The 23,130-nt window shown below is 32.6% G+C and overlaps 1 protein-coding gene and 1 pseudogene across 2 annotated transcripts in view; both read left to right on the forward strand.

The window, feature by feature from the left end:
- The window catches only part of LOC118192827 (uncharacterized), a 153,519-nt gene that overhangs the window by 56,925 nt on the left and 73,464 nt on the right, over positions 1–23,130 (forward strand). Inside the window, exon 2 of one of the 2 annotated variants that reach the window (XM_085810773.1) lies at positions 18,518–18,542. The exons of the other annotated variant lie outside the window; for it this stretch is intronic. The gene's annotated coding sequence lies outside the window, so the exon portion shown is untranslated. The remainder of the gene's footprint in view (positions 1–18,517; positions 18,543–23,130) is intronic. 2 annotated transcript variants of the gene reach the window in all.
- Positions 14,101–15,159, forward strand: LOC118192826 (alpha-crystallin A chain pseudogene; annotated as a pseudogene).

Raw genomic sequence — 23,130 nt, forward strand, 5'->3', positions numbered from 1 at the left:
TGTTTAACATGAATACAATCATGTTTCTCTCGGAAAATCTTCTGCAAAGCCCTCCTTGCTCTTAATCAAGTACCCCAAGTGTTCTTTGCCTTACTGAAATTAATAAACATAATATCGATCATTTAAAGAGCAGTTCAATGGCGTAAAGAAAATTGATTTTTCCAAGTTTATATTTTGTATGTTCTTTTATATCTAAAACATATTACAATATTGATACTTTGAATGGTAATGCCCAAAATAAATGAATCCAAAACGTCATTGCGAAAGAAACCTAATGTGATACCGAAACGTGTTATTATTCCTTATTTGGATATAGAAACTAATTTAAAGGAAAACCTACTTTCTTCATTTTAAGCATCTTATGTTATCTTAAATGAAATTACTGATAACTGTGCTTATTAAATTAGCGCATACCTGAAAATTTTCATAAATGCTTAATTTTATTTATGGGTCCGTACTATCCAACTGTATTAACTGAGCTCTAATATCTCACCACATCAGTTAAAAATTAACTATTTCCTATAAAGATGAATTCCTTAACAAAGATAAAAGATTTAAACAGCAATTACGTTTTTAAATCTTCTCAGTTTCACTTTGAGATATAGTAACAAAGAGAATATAAAATAAGCATACGCAAGATTCTGTTTCATGTACGTAATATCGGAAGATAAGAGGTAATCTTCAGTATCATGAAAGCGCTATTTATTGTGCATTCAGTGAATATTTTTATCTCAATCGCAAGAAAGGGGGGTCTAATTGTTCTCGAAATGCTTAGATCCGTTTCACATATGCTTGAACTAAATGGAAATGGACAATACAATATGCAAAACTTCTTTACTTCTGCAGCGAACGGGCTGGCTGCATGGGCGTTTTCGTGGTTTTCCCCATGTGTAACATGTATACAAGTCAGTTTCCCTTAGAAAGTCCTCCACGAAGGCATCCTTTCCCTTAGGCAGATAGCCCTAGTGTGCTTTGCCATAATTAAATAAACTAAACCATCTTTACTTCTGCAATGTGATACAATATCTGCTGGAAAATACTTATGAATGCCAGAATCTTCTATATATTCTACTGGCGATATTTTAATACTTCTGTGCGTCGCAGAAGTATCTTCAGTATATTTCCTTCTTTTAAAAAATCGGGCAAATTGTTACCACGAAGGAAAAATTTTTACTTTACCCTATTCATTTCGTTTCCTTCAAAATTTGGGCATATACCCAACAGAAATTACGCTTGGGGATATAGGAAATTTTTCTGACGACTGTTTCAGTTCCAGGGGTGACGATGACGTAAGCTGTAGGTTTGAATTCGAATTTCTTTACGCTTTAAAACAAAGGGGGAAAACAGAAGAAAGGATTATCAAGTTTCAAACGAACTTGAGTAGTTTTACGATTTCAGTAAATGAAATTTGCATCGGAGATCAAAGTAGTTATACTGTTCTGAGATTAAAATCGAACTGATCGACGATTTTGTTCCATGTGGCAAAACAAAGATTCATATATTTATTTTTACTTCATCAAAATAAATAAACAAGTAAAGAAATGTACATTGTTTACCACAAACTTTTCTGCTTTGAAAAAGATACGCATATAACTTGAGTTGTCCAGATGCCATTCTTCTGGAAATCCATTTAACGCTATAGTATAACGAATTTTTATTTGTTACGTGAACAAACTCAGGGGGGAAAAAAATCTAATAATCTGTAGCTGATTTCAAATATTCAGCAGATTTCCAACAAAAGGCCACGTTTAAACTTCTCAAATTATTAATATTTAAGTTTTTTGAGTTATTGATATTTATTTCTTGCCACTATTATTTTAGTTTTAGAGAAGATCGATTATTTCCTTCTAATAAGGTTTGGTTTATTTTATTACGACAAAGCATACGAGGGCTATCTGCCTAAGGAAAGGGATGCCTTCGTGGGGAACTTTCTAAGGGAAAGTGGCACGTATACACGTTACACACGGGGAAAACATAAAAACACCTATGCAGCCAGCCCGTTCGCCGTGATTCGACTGAACTACCAGTATTCTGCGATTTTACCGCTCAGCCACTGGTGAGTTCTTCTGCTAACAAAATATGGCCCACCAATGGCCGAGTGGCTATGACAGCTGACTACTGATACTTCAACCTGCATTCGAATCTCGGAGAACGGGTGAGCTACATTGGTATTTTCATCCTTCTCTTTAGCCCATCAGCGGCCGAGCGGTAAAGACGCTGAATACTGGTAGTTCGGTCCGAGGTTCGAATCCCGCGAACGGGCTGGCTGCATGGGTGTTTTCGTGGTTTTCCCCATGTGTAACGTGTATACGAGCCACTTTCCCTTAGAAAGTCCTCTACGAAGGCATCCCTCCCTTTAGGCAGATAGCCCTCGTGTGCTTTGCCATAACTGAATAATCCAATCCATCCTTCTCTTTCTGGGTACGTAAATATAACCCAGTTTTTCACAAAGCCTTCACCAAAGATATTCTTATTTTTGCCTTGTATTCTATTAAACAATCTTATCACACAGACTTTCTATGACTCACTTATAAGATTATACATAAATTTGGGTACATGCTTCACAGCAGTAAGCTATTTAAAAGATATATTTACAGAATATACTTCGCTTTTAACGAACTGTATAAATATTCGAATTTATAATTCTTTCAAAATTCGTCAACTGGAAGCACACGCATTGAAGTCCGGCTCTCAATCAGTCGTTTTTCTGTGCTGGGTGGAAACATTTTTGTTTAGCTGAGTATCGCAAAACACATAACGGATAATTTTCCTAATAATAATAATTTTCCTTCCTGGCCTTTCTAACGTCTTCCTGAAAGAAACTGTTTTGTATCTCTATGGTAAAAACGCATATGCAGTCAAGTCCTTTCGCCAAGAATTGAACTCGGGTCGAAATATAGGCGATCAGCGATCTTATTCAGGCAGTCACAGAAAAATCTGAGATGTTTTAATTCCCGAAGCCAAATTTAATAGGAACTGTGCTGCAGTTGCTTTAATGAATGTATTACTTGATTAATAATAATAAGATTTTTTTTTTCTTTAGATGGGGGATTCCAACGATTTTCTTTCATTATTATCAGAATTTCCTATGAAAATGCTCAAATGCTTATCGCTCAGTCTCGTGGGTTCACAGATTCAAGTTTTTTGCTGTGAAAAATTTGAATCTTTTCAATTATGAGATAGCATGCGCCTAACAGTTTTCTCTAAAATGATATAAGCCAACTTGATACTTCCATTGAGGAAAGATACTTCCTTTCGATTAGATGAGTTCCTTTCTATTGTGGAGAAAAAACATTTTAACGCAAGAAATGTACTGGCTCTTAGGTTAGTTATTTCACCAAACAAAGAACGAAACAGAATAAAACACTTTCTTAAAATTATTTATTGGAAATATTTATCCTGAAAACAAGAACGTTGTTAAAAGAGACAGTTTTATTTAACATTGAGCCATACGCAACGTTGGCACGTGTATCTTTCTGTAGAAAACTGTTTTTATTTATTTATTTATTCTGTGCCCTGCTACACGGAAAGGAAGGGATGCCCCGTGGAGGACTTTTTAAGCGAAACTGTCTCGTATCCACGTTACACATGGGGAAAACTACGAAAATCCCCCTACAGCCAGTCTGTTCGCCGGGACTCGAGCCCTGCACCTAACTACCAGTGTTTAGCGGCTTCTACCGCTCACAAATTTACATTTTAATTTGAAGCGAATAAAAATTACTGTTTCTGTTATGCATTGTTTCCAAATGTATGAAATTAAACAAAATTTAAAAGTAAATAGAAATATTTAAATATGTGCATAAAATTTGTGTTTCCTATGTGTGCGTAGATAGCGTGCGTAATTTAGCGTAGTAAGAAATAAGGTGCGTTTTTTAACGAGATCGTTTATTTATTTACTCTTTTAAAGAGAATAGGAAGTTAGTTCAGCGAGTACATTTTGCGAGGAATCGTTCTTCAAGTAGTGGAATATAACAGTTACCAATTATCAGAAACTATACATTGTTTTCATGTTGTCAGATCTAACAGCTTAACATAATAAATGCACAATAACAAAAATGCGATGGAAAAGTGTTCCGTCAGCCAAACGATAAAGTTACAAGTAGGGAACACTAGGGTTGAAACGAGCAGCTGGGCGAATAAGTTTTGAGAACACTAATAATACGTACTTTCGTACCAAGTTCGATTCCAACCCAAATTATCAATCCTTGTCTGTGCAATTGCTTCTTACTAGTGCGACTCAAATATAACATGTACTAAGCGAAATCATTTCTAAAGGACGACCCTTGAAAGATTTACTGTAATATTCAGCTTTTATACTTTAAATGCATCACAGGGTGAGAAGAAATAAGTTCTAAAACTTTTGTGATTTCGAGACAAATTCTGTTTTTAGATCTTAGCAAGGTAACCAAACCTGCTGAACAAGCTCAACCAATAAAATGCTTATAACTTCATAAAATTTTATTGAAATATTTGTACCACTTTTTTAAATCGATGTATGTAATTTTTTAGCACAAAATTTACTTTGGTTTCTTTATTGGATCATGACAATGCACGCTAGGGCTGTCTGCGTCAGGGGAGGGATGACTTGGTGTAGGACTTTCTAAGGGAAACTGACTCGTACACACGTTACTCGTGGAAAAAATGCGAAAACAGCTATGCAACCAGCACGTTTACCTGGAGTGGAACCCGTATCGAACTACCAGTGTTCAGTGACTTTACAGCTCGGCTGCTGTTGGGCTCAGTACAAAATTTAGTCTATGCAATATTCTTATACTAGAACTATAGTTCTATCTATCTGTGCAGAGAATATGCCAACTGAACTGCATTTCTAAACAGTACTTGAAGCATTAAATATTTTGAGCCGATGATAAAATAATTTAAACTGATACTGACAATTACTCAACTGTTCTTAATCAAGGAAGAAATTGTACAGCGAAAATGGAAGCATTAGGGGGGAGATATCAGCCATCGTAATTAGGATAGAATTTTTAACTCGGGGAAGGAAGAAGTGAAATTCATGGAACTGTCTCCGATTAAAACGTGAAAATTCCGGAAAATTTCGGGCTTTGGATTTACATTGCGTTCGAGGAAAATTCGCAGTTTCTATTTAAATAGAGGATAATATAAACCGTTTTAATTTCTGCGATGTTATCGTGATTTCTTAGATCAGTTTCCAATTAAATGGATGATAATATTATATTGCACACGCATATATTTTCTTCTTTAATGCGGTAGCTGTAGTATTACAACAGTGTTTAAAATTTAGAAGAGGTGAATTCGGTATCTTTGTAGAAATCAAAATTATTTAAATACTGAAGATATCGCAACAATTAAGATAGAAATTAAAAAACAGAAAAAATTCCCAAATTAAGTGATTTATTTGATATTTACGAAATTCCTGAAAAATGTCCTACAATTAGCCATAATAATAGCAGAAATTTACCCAGTCATAAAATTATTTCTTTATTGTTTTATCAGCGGCAGAGGAGATGCACTAGACATGAAACGATGCTTGAGGTTCGGTCCGGGAGTGAATGGGCTAACTGTATGTGATTTGCTTTAACAGATATAACTCTCGAGCGCTTTTCGAGAATCGAACCTAGGAGTAATTACCAGTATTTAGTGGTTTTAGCCATTTGACCACTAAACAGAGCTTTAAATAGCCTAATGTTTGAGGTAAATTGTAATTCTAGCAGAAGCGCGCCTGATCGCTATGTAAGAGTTCCGGCACTTCTTTTATGTAAGTGAATTACATTATCTGCAAACAAATTTCATTTTAATAATAAATATGCCTTAAAAACTGATTCTACTTCTGAATGCATGCAAGTCTTTGTATAGAGAATTTTAATACGAAATAAGGCTTAAAAATTAATTCAACTTCCGAATGCATGCAAGTCAGGGAACAAATACTTTGATGGAGGTTGTGGCTTTTAGCGAAAAAAAAATGTCAAAGACTTATTGTCCAAGAGGTACAAAAAAATTATGAGAACGGGTAAATTTTTCATTCCCAAAAGTACTAGAAATTCTCAACCTGCTCTTGCGTGTCCAATGCTTGTAACTTTCCACTGTAAAAGCTCCTGCAGATTTTTCGAACGATGTAATCAAATACGAGGTCAAAAATTGTCACTTGCACAGAGCCTTACTTTTGTTCTCACTTTGTTCTCGGATCGGATTCGGGGAAATCTTCTTCTTCTTCTTCTTTTTTTTTTTTTTTTTTTTTTTTTTTTTTTTTTTTTTTCCCGTGTTGGTTCTGCTTGACACCTAGAATTATATCGGCAAGGCATTGGGGTCAGAAAATGTTGGTACCATCTCTGTTTTCGAAGTTATGCTTCTTCGCAAACATATTTTTCCCTACTCTGACTTCTGTACTACTGTTTCTAGCATTTTTCTCTATGCTCTAAAGCAGGGTTTCTTAAACCTTTCTCAGTCGCGACCCCTTTTTATCACTGAGATTTTTTCGCGACCCCCAGGACCCCATAATACTAACAAAAATTTTGTGGGACTCCATAAGTATTGTGCAAATCCGACACATGCAATGAGTGAAACTGTCAATTTTTTCACTTGTACTATTGCAGTTTTAGATCATTAACTTTAATTTCTAATTTTAAGACACAGAACAATGGGCAAATTTTAAATAAGTAACAGACGAAATGACAGCGTCACGTGCAAAGCAAGGAAAATGAACGTTTATATTATAAAAAGAATGCGTCGAAACGTTTTCGTTTTTTTTTTTTTTTTTTTTTTTTCCTGTGTCTGTATTGTCTTAACTTTATCTATTTTCAGACACATTGTGTAAAAATATTTAGTAATTGTAAAATTATTATAATAAGTTAAAGAAATATCAAAACTGATAAAATTTTTGGCGACCCCTTGGGGTTGCGATCCACAGTTTAAGAAACCCTGCTCTAAAGTAACGTTTGAATCGTTTTACCCATTTTAATTGGTGTAGTGGGAAAATTAGTTTTGTTTAAGTGAAATTGGAGGCTAGCTGAGCTCTTTCTTAGTTTTTGAATGAATTTGGAATTCCAGCCGGAAGGGCAAATAAGACGAAGTGCGATATTTTATTTTCTATTAAACTATTAACTCTTTGAAATCCAGACCCTTCGCTAAACTGTATCCTCAAAATACCGAACCGCCCGAAATACTTTTCCACTTTCACAACATTTTCCTCCCCTCCCCGTCCATTAACTTAGAAAATAGGTGTGGAGATTTCGAATGACATCCTTTGTACTTTCTAACAAAGATTCCATTAGCCTTTGACCCCGTTCTTTATAAAACTGTTCTGAAGGTCAGACCAACAAGCTTTTCTGGCTTTGTTATGATCACAACTTAGATTTTGTTTATTTCTGTTATTTTTATAGGAAGGAATAAATTGATTAAAAATAAATATAATCCTTAAATTTTTAAACTGCGATTTTATTGCTGTTTAAATCTTAAAGGGACACTGTACCACAAAAAAATCAACAACGAAATGTCACCAGCAAGCAAAAGATAAGAAACCTCTTAGGACAAGCTGTCTGCAGTAAACTGATACAATGCATTTTTGGATACTGCACCTGCTACTGCATACCTTAGGGGGAGGGAAGAAAACAAGATTACAATCTCGGCTATTTTCGGGCGGTTCTGGTTGTTTCAATTTAGGGCCGTGTCGGGCGGATTGGTTGTGAAAGAGTTAATCATTAATTTAACAGCTCACCAGCGGCTGAGCAGTAAAGTTGCTCAACACTGGTACTTCAGTTCAGCGCCGGATTTAGCATTTTTCCTAGGCGGGGCAAAAACTTAAAACTGCCGCCCTCACCCATCTTCCTTTAAGCTTCTCTAACAAATTTTAATTTTTCAAATAAACATGGAAATAGGTAGGGTTTGAGATAAAATGTAAAATACATTTTATAGTAAGAAATTCTTTATATGCCATTTTTGTTATAAAAGATATATACATAACTAATGGTTTAGTTTCTTTACTTATGGCAAAGCATAAGAGAGCTACCTGCCTAAGAGAAGAGATGTCTTCATTGAGGACTTTCTAAGAGTAATTGCCTTATATACAAGTTACGCATGAGCGAAACGACGGAAACACTCCTGGAGCCAGCTAATTCATGAGATTCTAACTCGCGCTTACAGGGAGGGACCGAAGATTAAGGCGTTTACGGGGTACCTTTGTAATAAAATTACATATTGGGTTGCCAGAGGGACAGGATCATTTGACCTTGCCAGTGACTCCTGGAGTCCCTCTATTGTTCTCTATCTGATCCTTAGAGTCGTATTCAGGTGTACTTTACTTTTAACTGTTTTTTCCATTAAAAGGTTTCCGAGTGATTAATTATAAATATTCTTAAAAGAGATTTAAAACCTGGCTTTAAAGCTCTTAATGTTGCAAGAATTGGAGGCTTCCTTCAGCCCACCTGCACACGAGTGTTCCCATAGCTCAAAAGAAAGAGCTCCGTATTTCCACAAACAAGGGTATAAGTACAGAATTCAATTTTAACAGAAGATTTCTACAAGCGTCTATTTCATTAATAAACTTCATTTTCATTAATAAACATCATTAGAGCAATGGTATATGATTTAAAAACTTTAAAATTAATGGTACTTGCATTAAAATCAGTAATGTTAAAAATCTGTCTAATAGGGGCTGTTAAACTACAATGAACCACAAAATGCCTAGCACCACCATTAACCTGACAATTATTGCATAATTTATTTTCCTGCAGATTAAATCGGTTGAAATAGAACGAAACCTACCATGTCCAGTTAAAAACCTGATTAACGTAAATATTGTTCATACATTTCATCTTATTCGTGATTTTAATTAGTTCCACAAATCCTTTGTTTTTGGATGAAGAGAAACACTGTATTTTCCATTTGTTAACGTAAAACTTGCATTTTTCGAATAGAAATTTTCTTCGAATTTGTTACTTCAATATCCATCGCATTGACATTTGAGACCGCCTGCCTGGTCAGGCTGTTGGCCCTCTCATTACCAATAAAGACTATATGGGCTTTAAACCAATGTAGTTAAATGTGAACTCAAAGTTTCTAAATGACTCCTAATTTCGACAAATAATGGATTGAAATTGTCTGAGCGGGAGAGAGCATGGAAAAGTGACAAGCAGGCAGTGTAAATATTTACAGACGTGAGTATAAACAAGGTATTTTTAATCCACAATAAGGCTTGTTTGAACTCTTCACTTTCTGCTTGGAAAACTGAATTATATATATATATATGTATTCAATGTATTCAACTTAAACATTCTACAATCCACCTCAATTCCAGTAATAATAGTAATAAACAACAAAGGCAACTACTACGCTCACCCCAACCACAGAACCGTCTGTATAAATAGCAAATATATCAGCAGTTGGATTACTTTTATCGAAAACAAAACCAATCTATTGGAAGGATGTATTAAGTGAATATTAAAAAATTTTCAAAGACATTCTTTGTAACTAAATAATCTTCATACATTTTCAATTCCATTCATCCAGTCGTAAGTAAAATTTTCTCATGATAAAATTCGTATAAAATTGAGAGAGGCCACATCCCAGCCAACACAAAGACGGCCTCCGTAGGGCACCGTTCTAAAACATCGGGTTTAATGGAAATCCCAAGCTCTCTGAATACTGTCTAACTTCATCCGTAATCTAACCAGTTCCCCTGCCCTGGATCCGTAGGCTCCAGTTCCATACATGATAATTGGGAGCACAACATTTAGGTAAATCTTCCTCAGAATGGAGGATTTCAAGGCTAAAATCTCAGCTGAAAAGTTCTATATCAAAAAGTTCTGAAAAAGTTCTATACAAGTTTAGTAAAATCAGATCAGATCGTCTTTGTATCAACTTAAAATGTTCTATAAAATTTAATTTGTTATCAATCATAACGTCTAAATATTTCATATTATCTACTAATTGTGTTCTTTTGCCTTGATATTTCAAATTTGGTGGTCTAGTCTTTTTCCCTCCTCTGAGAAAAAACAATTCACATGTTTTTTTCAATATTAAATTGTAATTTTTCTTTGTTTTGCCAATCACTCAGTATTAGAGAAGTTTCATCAAATAATATTTCCATTTTTTTCAAGAGAATCGTGTTTCATAAGAATAATAATATCAACAGCATATGCAATTAATTCCACATTTTGAGAAAACTCCTGCTTCAGCAAGTTATCCACTATAATGTTCCAGAGCAGGGGAGCACTGCAGAGCCCTGAGGGCATCCCTTATAAATATTCATTACTAAATCTTTACTCTTATCCTTAAAGGAATTAAAAACAATTTTTCTATTACTAAAATAACTTTTAAATAGATGAAACAAATTTCTAAGTATTTTTAAATCAATTAAACCATGCAACAAGGAAGACCAACCAACAGAGTCAAATGCAGCCGAAATGTCTAGAGAAATCAAAGCTGCGTGTTGCTTACCTCTAAAACGTCTGACATATCCAACAACCCGGTAAAGTGCACCTGTTCTAAGGGTAAATCCATATTGAAACTCACTAAGTGGACATTTATTAACCATAAAATGTAAAATTCTGTTAGTTACCAATTTGTTTAGCACCTTACCCAAAATATTCAAAAGAGTAATGAGTCTTTGCCTTCCATTTAGGCTTAGGGATCAAAATAATTCGACAATTTTCTAACGAAAAAGAGTAAACTTAAGACAGGCTTTAGATAGGCAAACAAAAAAATCTGGGTAGTAGAAGAATAGTCTTTTAATCAAAACAGAATGTGTGCGATCCGGACCTGCAGCAGCGACATTCCTCAAACCCAGTATAATACTCTTAGCTTCATCAAACTTACATCTCTTGATTGGCTCAGCTACTAAACTCCCTACCATAAATAGTTGGTCAGTTAAAATTAAAACTTGAATTACATACTTTTAGGATATTCTTTGATTTTTTCTAGATTTATATTATTTAAATATTTTAATATTACAGTTTACAAATTTTTAATAAAACAAAGATAGCAGCTTGTCACTCAACTATAATTTGCAAAACACACTTACATCACTTAGGAAATACTTTTACAGATCCCAACGCTATATGGTAGGTAAGTTAGAATTAAAACTTACTATTTACTTGCTTTTAAGTATTTTTTAAGTATTTTTTATGTAGTATTTAAGTATTTTCTAGATATGTAATTATATTTTTAAGTACTTGTTTTTTATAAATTATGAATTAGTTATTTTTAGTTTCTTATTGGTTTATATAAATTATGTCTAGTTCCTTTTTAGTTTCTTTTTGATTGATATGCATATTCGTGTCGGGGAGGTTTCTGTAGACAAGGGTTTCTAAATTAATTTTTCTGAAAAATTTAATTAAATTTTTTTAAATTTAATTTAATACTAGACTTTACATTGCTTAATTCTCAAAATACTTCATTATTGGTATTTTCCTTTTAGAGTTTTATTTTAATTACTAATTTCTCAAGGTACCACTTTATTGGTATTTCTTTTTGAACATTCTTCACTATGTATTTACTTTTGGTTTTGACTTTTACCCTTGCCTGCATGAATGACGAAACACGAATTGAATGATTATAGAGTTAGATTTGGAGGCAACTTCTCCTTGATAAGTCTGTCTCCTGCCTGCTCAACAGTCATTCACTTATGCATTTTTTTTTTTTTTTTTTTTTTTTTTTTAATTTTTAGATGAATTTTAATTTGCTAAATTGGTGAATTTATTTTCATGGTTTGGTTTTGCACTTGATCTACTTATGCTATCTGAATTTAAATGATATTGTAGATTAGTTCGAAAATTAAATCTTTTATATGTTTGCACATTTTAAAATTATTTTAACTTTAAATTTGCTTTTTACGTATATACATGTTTGTTAAAATATATATATAACCAGAAGATATATATATATAAATATATTTTCTAGTTCACCCAAATCAAACACCTCTTTAACATGTACAGTATTAATAGCTTATTCATCACCCATACCATCAGGTCTTTTCACTTTCAGCTGTAAATTTCGCTTTCCAAATGCCGTCTTATGAAAACCATGGTAATAAGCAAAGCTTCTTAAAAAATAATTCTCTATATATACTCTCTTGGTCTTCCTAATTAAACGTTTATAAATAGTAAATTCTCTTTTATACTCTAGCTTAAGTAAAATTCTAGTATTATCATCTAATCCAATCACCTGTGAGCTTCTCCTATATCCACGGATACGTCTTTTAAACTTTTTCAATTCGGGCGTCCATGAGATTACATTTCGAGTTTTCCTCTGTATCAGCAGATCGCAATCTATTCTTGCCTGAAGCAACATTCCAAAATCGTTTACTACACCAATAATTGTTCACTGTCACTTACAACACTAATTCTCTCACCAAGCCTCATTATATCGACTTTACGTTTCTTACATAAGCCCTGTTGACTCTTAGAATATTTCTCGATACCAAGGCCCCTGTTCCATGTTGAAGACAAGAATCTGTCATTTCGAAGACAAATTTAACAAAAATTTTCAGTTTAATAAATCTACGCCTCCTTGGTTTAATATACTTCCTCAATTTTTCTTTTTGTTCAATAGCACTTTCAAGCCTAACTACTTCATCTTTACTTCCTAGTTTCAACAAAAAGTTTCCATTTTCTCTTTTAATGGACTTTTTAATCTTAACCTTAATAAATGTTGTATCAAAATTTGACAACATTCCAAATACGATCTTGCGTCACCCTTGAATTTGCCGCCCGGAGCACAGACCCCGGCTTGCCCCCCCTTAGATCCGGGGCTGCTTCAGTTTAAAGTTCGAATCCCGCAAACGGGCTGGCTGCATGCTGGTTGCCGCTGTTTTCCCCATATATAACGTGTATACGAGCCAGTTTCCCTTACAAAATCCTCCACGAAGGTATCCCATCTCTTAGGCGGCTTTGCCATAATCACATAAACCAAACCAAACCATTAATTTATGAAATTTTTATTTACCTCTTTACATTTTACTTAATTTCATTATTTTAATTATTAGTAATTTTATTTTAACGGCCTTCCATAAATCTTCTACAGATCTAATTTGAGAAATTATGATCTGCAACTGAAAGGCCTTTCTGTGCTTTGTCACAGTTAATTAAACAATGTGAAAACAAGCCAGTTTATTATCTACTGTTCTCCAAGATGGCCCTCGAGGGTTTGGCCGTAATAAATAACCTATCATCATACGAATTAATTATTTGGTGCATTAAATAAATAGCTGAAATTAGTGTTTTCTCAAACTTTTTTCCTGTAGCGATATAATTTTTCGCTACTTCACGTGAGATGTTATTTGTTGATAACTGCAACGCATAAAATAATGAAATTTGCGAGGATTGTTAAAAAAAATAAATAAATAAATAAATGCATTAATCTTTTAAGAAATAAATTGTGCATATGTAAACGAAAATTTGATAAACAAAATAACAACTAGGACTTAACACACAAGCGCCGAGAGGTCGTTTGCACAATATTATTTAGAGCTAAAAATTCCAGTTGCCGGATTAGTCAAAATGATCAAAAATAAATTCTGGAAACACATCTTTTAACTCCCCCCCCAAAAAAAAGTTATTTTACATGATTCTTATTTGGGAGAACTTTTATATTCGAATTTATCCTACCCCCTCCCAACTTTGCGAGTTCTTTATACAATACCCAAATCGTTGAGTATTTATAACAAACGAACACAATTTCAAATTGCATGTATTATTTCTTTATGCAGAGAGTAAATTTAAACTTTGATTAACGATTAACTTTGTTTAGTATTCAGTAAAAATGCATTACATCTATACATAACAATAATCATTAGCATTATATTTGCATAAAATTTAACTCAACTGGGAAATTACAAGATCTAACTTTAAATTTAGAAAATTTAGATTTATAAATTTAATTATTTCATTTTAAAATGTTAAACTACTGCTTTGATTACTTTGACTTCACATCTGCATATGTTTAAAAGCTAACTTTAAATTAAGTGAAATTATTATATTTGAGTAAATACATCCAATTTTAGGATTTGCGAAAATTTGAACTCAGAATCCTGAGGAGAGTCGACGAGATGTATTCTTGGCGAAAAACTGAACCTCATCATAAAAGCGCAAAATATCGCCAAATGGAAGCAGCAATGAGGGATAAATCAGTATTACAGCAACCTAGCTATCGATAAGCGTCCTTTGGAGTTTCTTCCACATGCTGGAAAGTACTAGAAACCTTTAGCAGAGAGACTATATAAACACGTTGCCAGGCAGCGCTCGTGAAGAGAGAAATTTTGCGCTTTTGCACGTGTTTGACCTTACGATACTTTTCTGTTTCCGCTCAGCGAGTGTTTCGTTGTGCTGCATCTTCGTGCTGACTTTTGTGCTTAGTTCTACTTGAAATGGCTTTTGCACTGATACCCGCGCTTTTTGGCAGAGACTGGTGGGATACTTGGGATTATCCAACATGTATTATGGATCAGTTATTCGGCACTGAAATAGTGGAAGATGATCTCCTACCAGCATCCTCGTACCGTGGTTTGGTACTTAGGCCACGCACTCAAGCAAATATTGCTGCATCGGGGAAATCTGAGGTGAAAAACGACGATCAGAATTTCGAAGTCTCTTTAAATGTTAGCCAGTTCGAACCCGAGGAGTTGGAAGTAAAAGTTGTTGACAACTTCGTCGTAATCCATGGCAAACATGAAGAAAAAAGCGACGAGAAAGGCTTAGTATCGCGGGAGTTTACCCGACGGTATATGTTACCCCAGAACTGTGAAGGAGATAAAGTAACATCAAGTTTAAGCCCTGAGGGTGTCTTAACAATAAACGCGCCAAAGAAAGCCATTGAAGAGAAACCGAAAGAAGAAATTAAAGTGCCAATATCCAAGGAGGAAGCTAAAGCTGTTGAAGACAAGAAATGATTAATGTAGATCGTCGTTACTAAGTTGCAAATTCAAATTTAGTGCTGATGGATTTTCTTGCTTTAAAAAGAATGAAAAATTCCTGTTTAGACTTTATTTATTCATCATTATTGAACATTAAAAATTATCATTTCACTATTAAGGACTGTAAATTATTGTTTGATAATTGAACTATCGCAAGTTGTGATATGTAAAAGGCTGCAGTGTACGTAAGTGTAAAATTTGTATTATATGTAGTCTTTGTAAATTTGTACTTGCATAGCTTAATTAATAAATATGTATTATTTATATTATTATATGTTTTCTTTGTTTGATACCTGACTAGAAAAAACATAAAGTATTTATTGTATACTGGTATTTACTGACTTCATGTGTACCTAAAAATTATGCCATTATCTTAAAGGTAAGTAAGAGACTTGACATTTTGAGGTATATATTTATGTAATTGCATGATTTAGTAGATTTCAACTTTTTGATGATTAAGTAACTTAAGTATTTTAAAGTTATGCATAATGTAAGAGGTAATCAATGTATGTTGTAGAAGTGATCAAAGTGTGTTTGAGGAATTTACTTAAAATGAAAGTTTGAAGATCATTTAGTAAAGTTGAGCTATTTGATGTCAACTGAATTGTACCAGCAATCTTAAAGGTTAAGCAGAGCAAATAGAAAATAGATTAAATGATTTTACTTGTGATTCGTAGGAAATGATATTCTGAGGTTTGTGAAATTAATTTTATCAGATTTTACATGGGAAAATTTCTGTTGTGATCAATAGTTAATGCTTTTAGAAGTAATTACTGAAGGAAATGGTTTTGGTATGTATGTAAAAGTATATGTAGAGTGAGGATAAATTGAATATTCATTGCATTATTGCAGAACTTTAGTCTGTGAAAGGTAATTTTATCTTGAGTTTCAATGAATTGTCGGTGGTTAGTCTAAAGAGTAGGTTTGAGATAACAAACTGAAGGTATTCCTATGAATTGGATTAGTATTTCATGGAGGGATTTTTTGGCATTCTAAAATGTCTGATATTTTTAATATCGTAATGTTGCTGTTACAAGATAACTTTACATTTTGTTAAATATATTTCTAATTTTGTTTAAATATTAAAACTTCCGTCTTTGTTAAATGTATTTCTTATTTTGTTTAAATATTGAAACTTCCTTCGTTCAGTAGTTAAAGTACGAAATAAAGCCAAATGTTTAGTTTTGCAGACAGCAAATGTTAAGCTTTAAATATTTGTGGTTCATTGCATTTAAGTACTCAACGCTGCCTAGAAAAGATGATATATTAAATTTCATTGTAGGGATGTTTTAAAGAGCCAAGAAGTGTTTTATCATTAAGTGTTAGCAAGTGAAAGCTGTTAAAAAGCATAGTAGTTGGTGAAATGCATGTTTACTGTAATTTAATACATATTTGAAATAGTAGTTGGCATCTTTTTAAGCTAGTTAGGTGTACTTCTGCTAAGTAAAAATGGAACTTAAAATATAAAAATTAAGGAAGTACAGTGTAAACTGAAATATTAAACATGATTTAGATATAAAATTTTTTAACATTTTGTAAAAATGTAGGTAATTAAAACTCAAGCTTTGCAAGGGAATCGGTGTGTAATTATCAAATTTCATTTTCTCAGTAAAGTTCTAGAGTGTTACTGGCATATCTTTCCCATGCAACCATAGTTTACAGAATTCTGTTGATCTGATGGTAGTTTGTACAAACTTGAGGCTGATTATAAATCATTGCTGCTACATAAAAAGTTGTTGCCACCAAATGTTAGAGCCCTGAAGTATATTTAATGAAATTAAATAATGAATAATCTGCATGAATATAAATATCGTATTGTGAAAAAACATCACCTAGACATGTCAAATTTTGAATAACGTAGCCCTCCATTTGAAGCTGAGCAGCTGAAAACCCAAATCTGGAATTTGTTTTATTATGTATTTCATATTTTGTAAAACTTTAAAAATTTTTTTAACATACTCGACAATTTCAAAAAGCTTCATTAATATTAACATTGCGTGAATCTTTAAAGCATGGATATTTTATGCATGAGGTTTCTTTATGTTTCTTGCTGGTTTTATGTTGGTAGTGTAGCAATGTGAAGACGTTACAATGTCTAATACTTTCGAAATCCGGTTTTGAATCCCCTGTGAAAAAACATCCTTTTGAACCTAATAAAAAATCTGAAGGCTTTCAGAAATTTTTTTATGTAAAATTTAGTTATTAAATAAATGTTCAGGTACTGAAGCTTTTTCAGAGTACTCTTGAGTTTTGATTTTGTATATGGTTTATAATGAGGTGAAAGTGTTAAAATCCCATAGGTCTTAAAAATAAATTGACCAAACTGCCGATTCACGTAGCTATTTATCAGTTTGATGGAAATAATCAGGTGGAAAGAAAATGATTATTATAGTGCCATTGAACAACATTGCCATGTTGTTGTGCCTGTCTTTAATTAGCTCGTTGTAAGTGTAAATTTTTAGTTTGCTGTTATTCGGTTATACCAGTGTATTGGGATTTAGTTGATTTTACTGAGCTGTTTTTAAAGTATTGCTACTAAACAGTACTTAAAATCATTGCAAATTTAGTTGGTATGTCAGTTTGTAGTCACCATGAATGTGTTTAGGAATTTGTAGTTGCAAAAGAACTTCACTGCTAATGTGTTATATAAATTTGTGTTTGATATCAACAATTTTATTATAAATACGTGTTCAATTTAAATTTATGGGTGATTACGATTCATTATGGATATGACATTAAAACAGTTTACATTGAGGTATAAACATGCAGGTATTAAGGCAAGGCTAATTAGAGTAAGAGTGTATGTGTAATTAGAGTTAAAAGTAGGTAATGTTAAGGGTGAGAAAGTAATCTTACAGTATCATCTTGCTAAATGGTGTTTGGAATCGGGATGTAACTCGAATTCTAAGATTTCTTGCAATCTCAAATTCAGAACTTCTAGATTTCTGAAATGTTGACTTATTACTTCTCAATAAATTTTAATCTTGTTAAATTTCAAGAGAGTTGTAAACTTCTATCTGAAGAAATTTGTAGAAGTTTGATATTTTGTACTGCATTGCACAAACCTGTTAAAACATTAGTCCAGTCTGAAGATTAATTATTGATATCTTAACTTTGTTAGAGCAAAAGTAGTGTGATTTATCATGAATGAGATAAATTTTGATGGAAGAGGTTACACTTTATAGTGTAATTCAGGTTTCTTGAAAATTTGTAGGTTTTCATTATTTATATAATTTAATGGAAGGAAAACCAAGATTTCATGTGTTTCCAGAAGATAATCTCCATAAGAAATGGGTTGTGAAAATAAAAAGGGGAATTTTTTCCTAATCCATATTACTTGTACTCTCTCTGAATATTTGGAGGAAAAAATGCTTTCTTTGTCAGCTGTTCTCTACAAAAATAATTATCAAATCCAAATGCTATGTCAACAAAATTCAACTTTATTCCAAAAAAGGAAACTGATGTAAATAAATTGCATATTAAGTGAATCATCATGAGGTTTAAATAAAAAAAAAAGGTACTATATGAAGTTTTGTTAGAAATAATATTATGTATTAAAATATGTGTCTTTATTAATATGCTTATTAGTATAGAGGTAAAGTAAAATTTTAATTATTTCCTTTTTGTTAGATTTTTTGCTGCTGTCATTTATGAAGTAAGTTTTTTATGCTTTCATAATATATATAGTTTATTATTGTGAAGTTTTTAGCTACAAAAACACAATGAAGGGCACAGAGTGTTTTATTGAAAATTTGCCTATTTATAAGACAGTTCTGCAGCCTTATTTATTATTCATATGCGTAGGAATTATTATGTAAGACATTGAGGTATTTGATTATTATGTAGACTTTAGATGTATTGTCGGGTAAGAATTGATGACAATGTTGCTGTACTTAACTGCCTGTTACAGAGCACATTGCTTAAATAACTGTACATGAGAAAACAAGGTTAATTACATAGTTATTTTTTTCCAGGAGTGTAACTGTGTTACTATTGTGTACAAGTTCATATGTTTTAGTGACTATTTAAAAATGTATAGGTAGAATATTAGGACCAGGTTGTTTGATAGTGTTATCTGAAGTTATTTTTTTAAGTAACAAATTCTGTAGTATATAATATACTTATTAAGATATGAAATGCTTTAGTGCAATGTGCTCTCACACTGCATCATCTGAAACAGCAAAAATTTTATGAGCAGTAGCTGAGTCCTAGCTTTGATGCTGTGCGTATGATCCATTTTTACATAATGATCTGGTATTTATACTTTGAAGGGAAAACTATTAAATACTTGCTTTGTCAACTTACTGTGTCAATGGAGCTGTTGAATCTTTGTAAAATATCAACTTCATTTCTGAATGTAGGATTATGTGTGTACTTTGATAAGTCCCAAACCAAAAATAAAATATTCAAATTATTATGCTGTAATAAACTGGTAAAGATCTTTTTATTACCTTGTAAATATGAATTAAGTAATATAAAGTGCAGAAGAAAGACTGTGATTTGCATGAAATGATAGGATCACTCTTTAAAAAAATGTATCATGTGATAATAAACAGCTGAATTAAATGGGTATTTACATTGGAAATCTGTATATGCATTGGAAATCTGTATTACATTGGAAATATGTATATGGCATTGTAAACTTTTTGTTTCGCATACATGGTGTGTAATGTGTTGGTATTAATTCAGCTAAAGTGAACAGAAAGAAAATTAAGCTGCTTTAAAAGTAATGATAGATAATGTACAATGTACTAGGAAATGTTTATGCCGAAGTTATAACTTATATTCAGTTATGTGTAAATACTCTATAGTGTATGTATTTAGATTCTTTTTTAATATTCACTGACAGAAAGAGAAGATTTCTGGACTAGTCAAAAAAAGCATTAGGGCCTTGTCTTTTTATGCAGTACATTGCACATAATGAGAAACAATGTCAGGTTCATCAGGGACTGTTGTAATATCTAGTTGAATAATCGGTATCTAATACGCTATACAAAAATGGATTTTTCAAACTTTTAATGGGTCTGATATGTTGACTAGCATTATAAAGAGTACGGCTGATGGGTGTTTCTTATCAATATTAGTTTAAACATAATTACTGTAAAGCAGGATGAGCCCTAAACTACAGATGTTAAAAGTTATTCTGATTATCTTGTATGAACCAAACGATAACTGTGGTACGAATGCTGTTTGTTTCAGCAATGATGACGATAGTTACATAATTACTTAATCAGCTGTTGCAGTCTATAAATATTAACTGTTGTGAATTTATGATAATACATGGATTGGCAACATGAGGATAACTAGAACTATTAAGGGTTCAAGATAATGCTTACCAGCATATGATGATTATTATGCCATATGCATGGTTAATTTCGTTCTGAGGGATATTGTTTGAACACTGGGATGGTGTCTGATGAATTATTTTTCAGTTAGTGTTGCCACTTCAATTATGGGCTAAATGCTGATAGTGTCTTCATAGAATTAAGTCATCAGTGCTATTTTCTGTTTTATATTTCAACAAGCTGATTTTCCGTTTATTGTAAGTAGCAAAATGGCCTAAAAATGGAAGACTGTACATCTGCAATAATTCAGTTATATCACTTTTTCTTCACAGATTAGTGTTACTTATTCCTAAATCAAGAATCTGCAAAAAATGCATATATTAATTTGAGAATGCATACATAGATCTAGGAATAATAAATAGAACAGGAAAAACATGCATATACATATTGAAGCAAATTGAGTATCAGAAACATATGTTATTTACTTTATAAATAACACAGCTATTAAATTACATAAAATTTATTTACATTTATTGAAAACTACTATCCATTTGAAGGGAATCGGATGCCTTGTGATTTTTAAATTAAGTCAACTGAATTGCACAGAGTTATCCGTGGTATATTCAGGAGACTGTATGTACATACAGGCTGGTATATTTTTAGTTAATTAAGGAAAATTATAAGAGTGCTCAGAGGATTTCCTGAGACTTGTTGACATTAACAATTTAAGTTATAAAGATACCTTTTGCTTAAAAATATATGAAATTAAAATTTTCATTGTAGGCGTATGAGGAATAAAAAAAATTTGAAGACTGTTTTCTGTAGCTGAATTAGCCAAAGGTGCAAAACATTTTTCTCTATTGAATCAAAATGACACTAGATATCACTAGTTAAAATTTAGAGATTTTTTATAAATAATGGTGAAATAGTAATGCATGTTAAGGTTAGAATGTAAATTCTTAAAAGATGCCTTTTATTGTATTAATTTCAAGATAACTTCAAAACAACAAGATAACTGCAAAAGCATTTTAAAATTACTACTGTTGGATGTAATTTTCATTTAATGAAATTTAATATTATGTGACCCTTAAAATTAATGCTGGTAAAAGTGGTTTAATGTTTGGCAATTTTTATGTTGCTTAATACTCTTTTGCTTTAAGCTATAATTTACTAATCAGATCTGTATAGAGACTCTGTGTAAATATTTAAATATGCCATAATGTATATGATTAAAACTGCTGTAATCTGAAAGCCAGCATTATTTTATAATCTGTTTTTATTTGTATAATCTCATCTATGACAAACAAACATATTTAATCATGCAGTCCTTTTTTAAATGTGTATTTATAAATAAATCATAATACAAGGCTGTGTATTCATTCCTTGTAGTAATAGCATAGCCTGCAATTGGATTTTTTCACAATATTCTATATAAATATATTAATAGGCTTTGCAAATGTGGATAGAGATCTAAATGCACACACATGCATTGTTTCCTAAAAATTTAAAAGATATAATTTAGAAGCTTTTTTATAAGAAAGATCCTACATGTTTCATTATTTTACACTTTGAATAGAAAAGTGTTAGATATCAAATCCCATGCTATATAATCCTGGAGTCTAAAAATATTATATGACTAGAAAAAATGGTTGCATGAATGTTTTAGTAAAAGTACGTTAATATTTTAGTGAAAGAAGATGGAAAATACCTGTTTTGCTGGGGAAATGTGAGCAAGTAATTTGGGTAAATGAAGATCTGCTGTGTGTGTCATGCAATAGATTACAGCATATTTGATTTATGATGTAGTAATTGAATATTATAGTTTACATGTACAGTACTTCCAAGCAGGAAAAAAAAATTGGCATATCTTTTAATAATAAAAGTGGTGTCCCATGTTAATTCAAGCAATCATTAGAAAAGCACAAGTGTTGAACAAAAATATGAAAACACCTCATCAAATTCATATTTGAACTGGAATATTTATTCTTGCAAAAGCTTTTGGTGGTGCTGATGTAGTTCTCACTAACGTCACCAGTACAACATCCTCAATACAATGCAAGTGTCATTCATTATCGAGATGGTGTTCTGTGCAGTTGTGATTGCATCATGTTGGAGCTAAAATGATTCGAACATCGGCGAATTGTTTATCGGAGCTAAAATGATTCGAACATCGGCGAATTATGGGGTGCATATGGTGGGTTCTTCTATAATCAAGGTACCTGAAGCGTTTTGTGTTTCAAGAGGCACAGTGTGCAAGATGTTTGACTCGTAGGGCGAAAAGTGGAAGAACTGAGTCCTTTAAATCACAGCACGGTCAAATGTGTGTTGAGTGATCATGACAGATGATCATTGAAAGAGGATTTTGATGAAAAATAATAGCCTTAAAAGTGACCACTGAACTGAAACTTGCAAACCCTGTCAGCATCAAAGCAATACAAAGAGAGCTCCATTTTGGGGCAAGTTGCAATTCAAAAGCCACTCATCAGTGATCAAAATGCCTATAAGGAAGAAAAATGGTACTAGAATTATAAAACCTGGCTTGTAGAGCAATGGAAGACTTATTTGGTCGATTGAGTCTTGCTTCAAACCGTTTCCGACTTTTGGGCAAGTTTACATCTGCCGAATGCCATCTTGAGTGCATGATAGGCTGTTTGCTGCAATGAATGAAACATGATGGGAATTTGGTCAGAGATTTGGGCAACCATATCATGATATTCCCTAGGACCCCTCAATACTGTGCAAGGTCACATTACTGCCAAGGGTTATGTGACCATTCTGGCTGATCACCTCCATACCATAATACAAATTTTGTTCCCGAACAGTCATGCCATATTCCAAGACGACAGAGCTCCTTCAGTTCCCATCTTTCTTCACCACTAGTTTTCTGAGCATGAGTGGGAACTTCCACATCTACCATGGCCGCCACAGTCACCAGAGAGCAATATTATTGGGCTATTT

Source organism: Stegodyphus dumicola, chromosome 2 (assembly GCF_044657685.1).
Source record: "Stegodyphus dumicola isolate Sdum_Otavi_A_Nest chromosome 2, ASM4465768v1".
Taxonomy (NCBI): Eukaryota; Metazoa; Arthropoda; class Arachnida; order Araneae; family Eresidae; genus Stegodyphus; species Stegodyphus dumicola.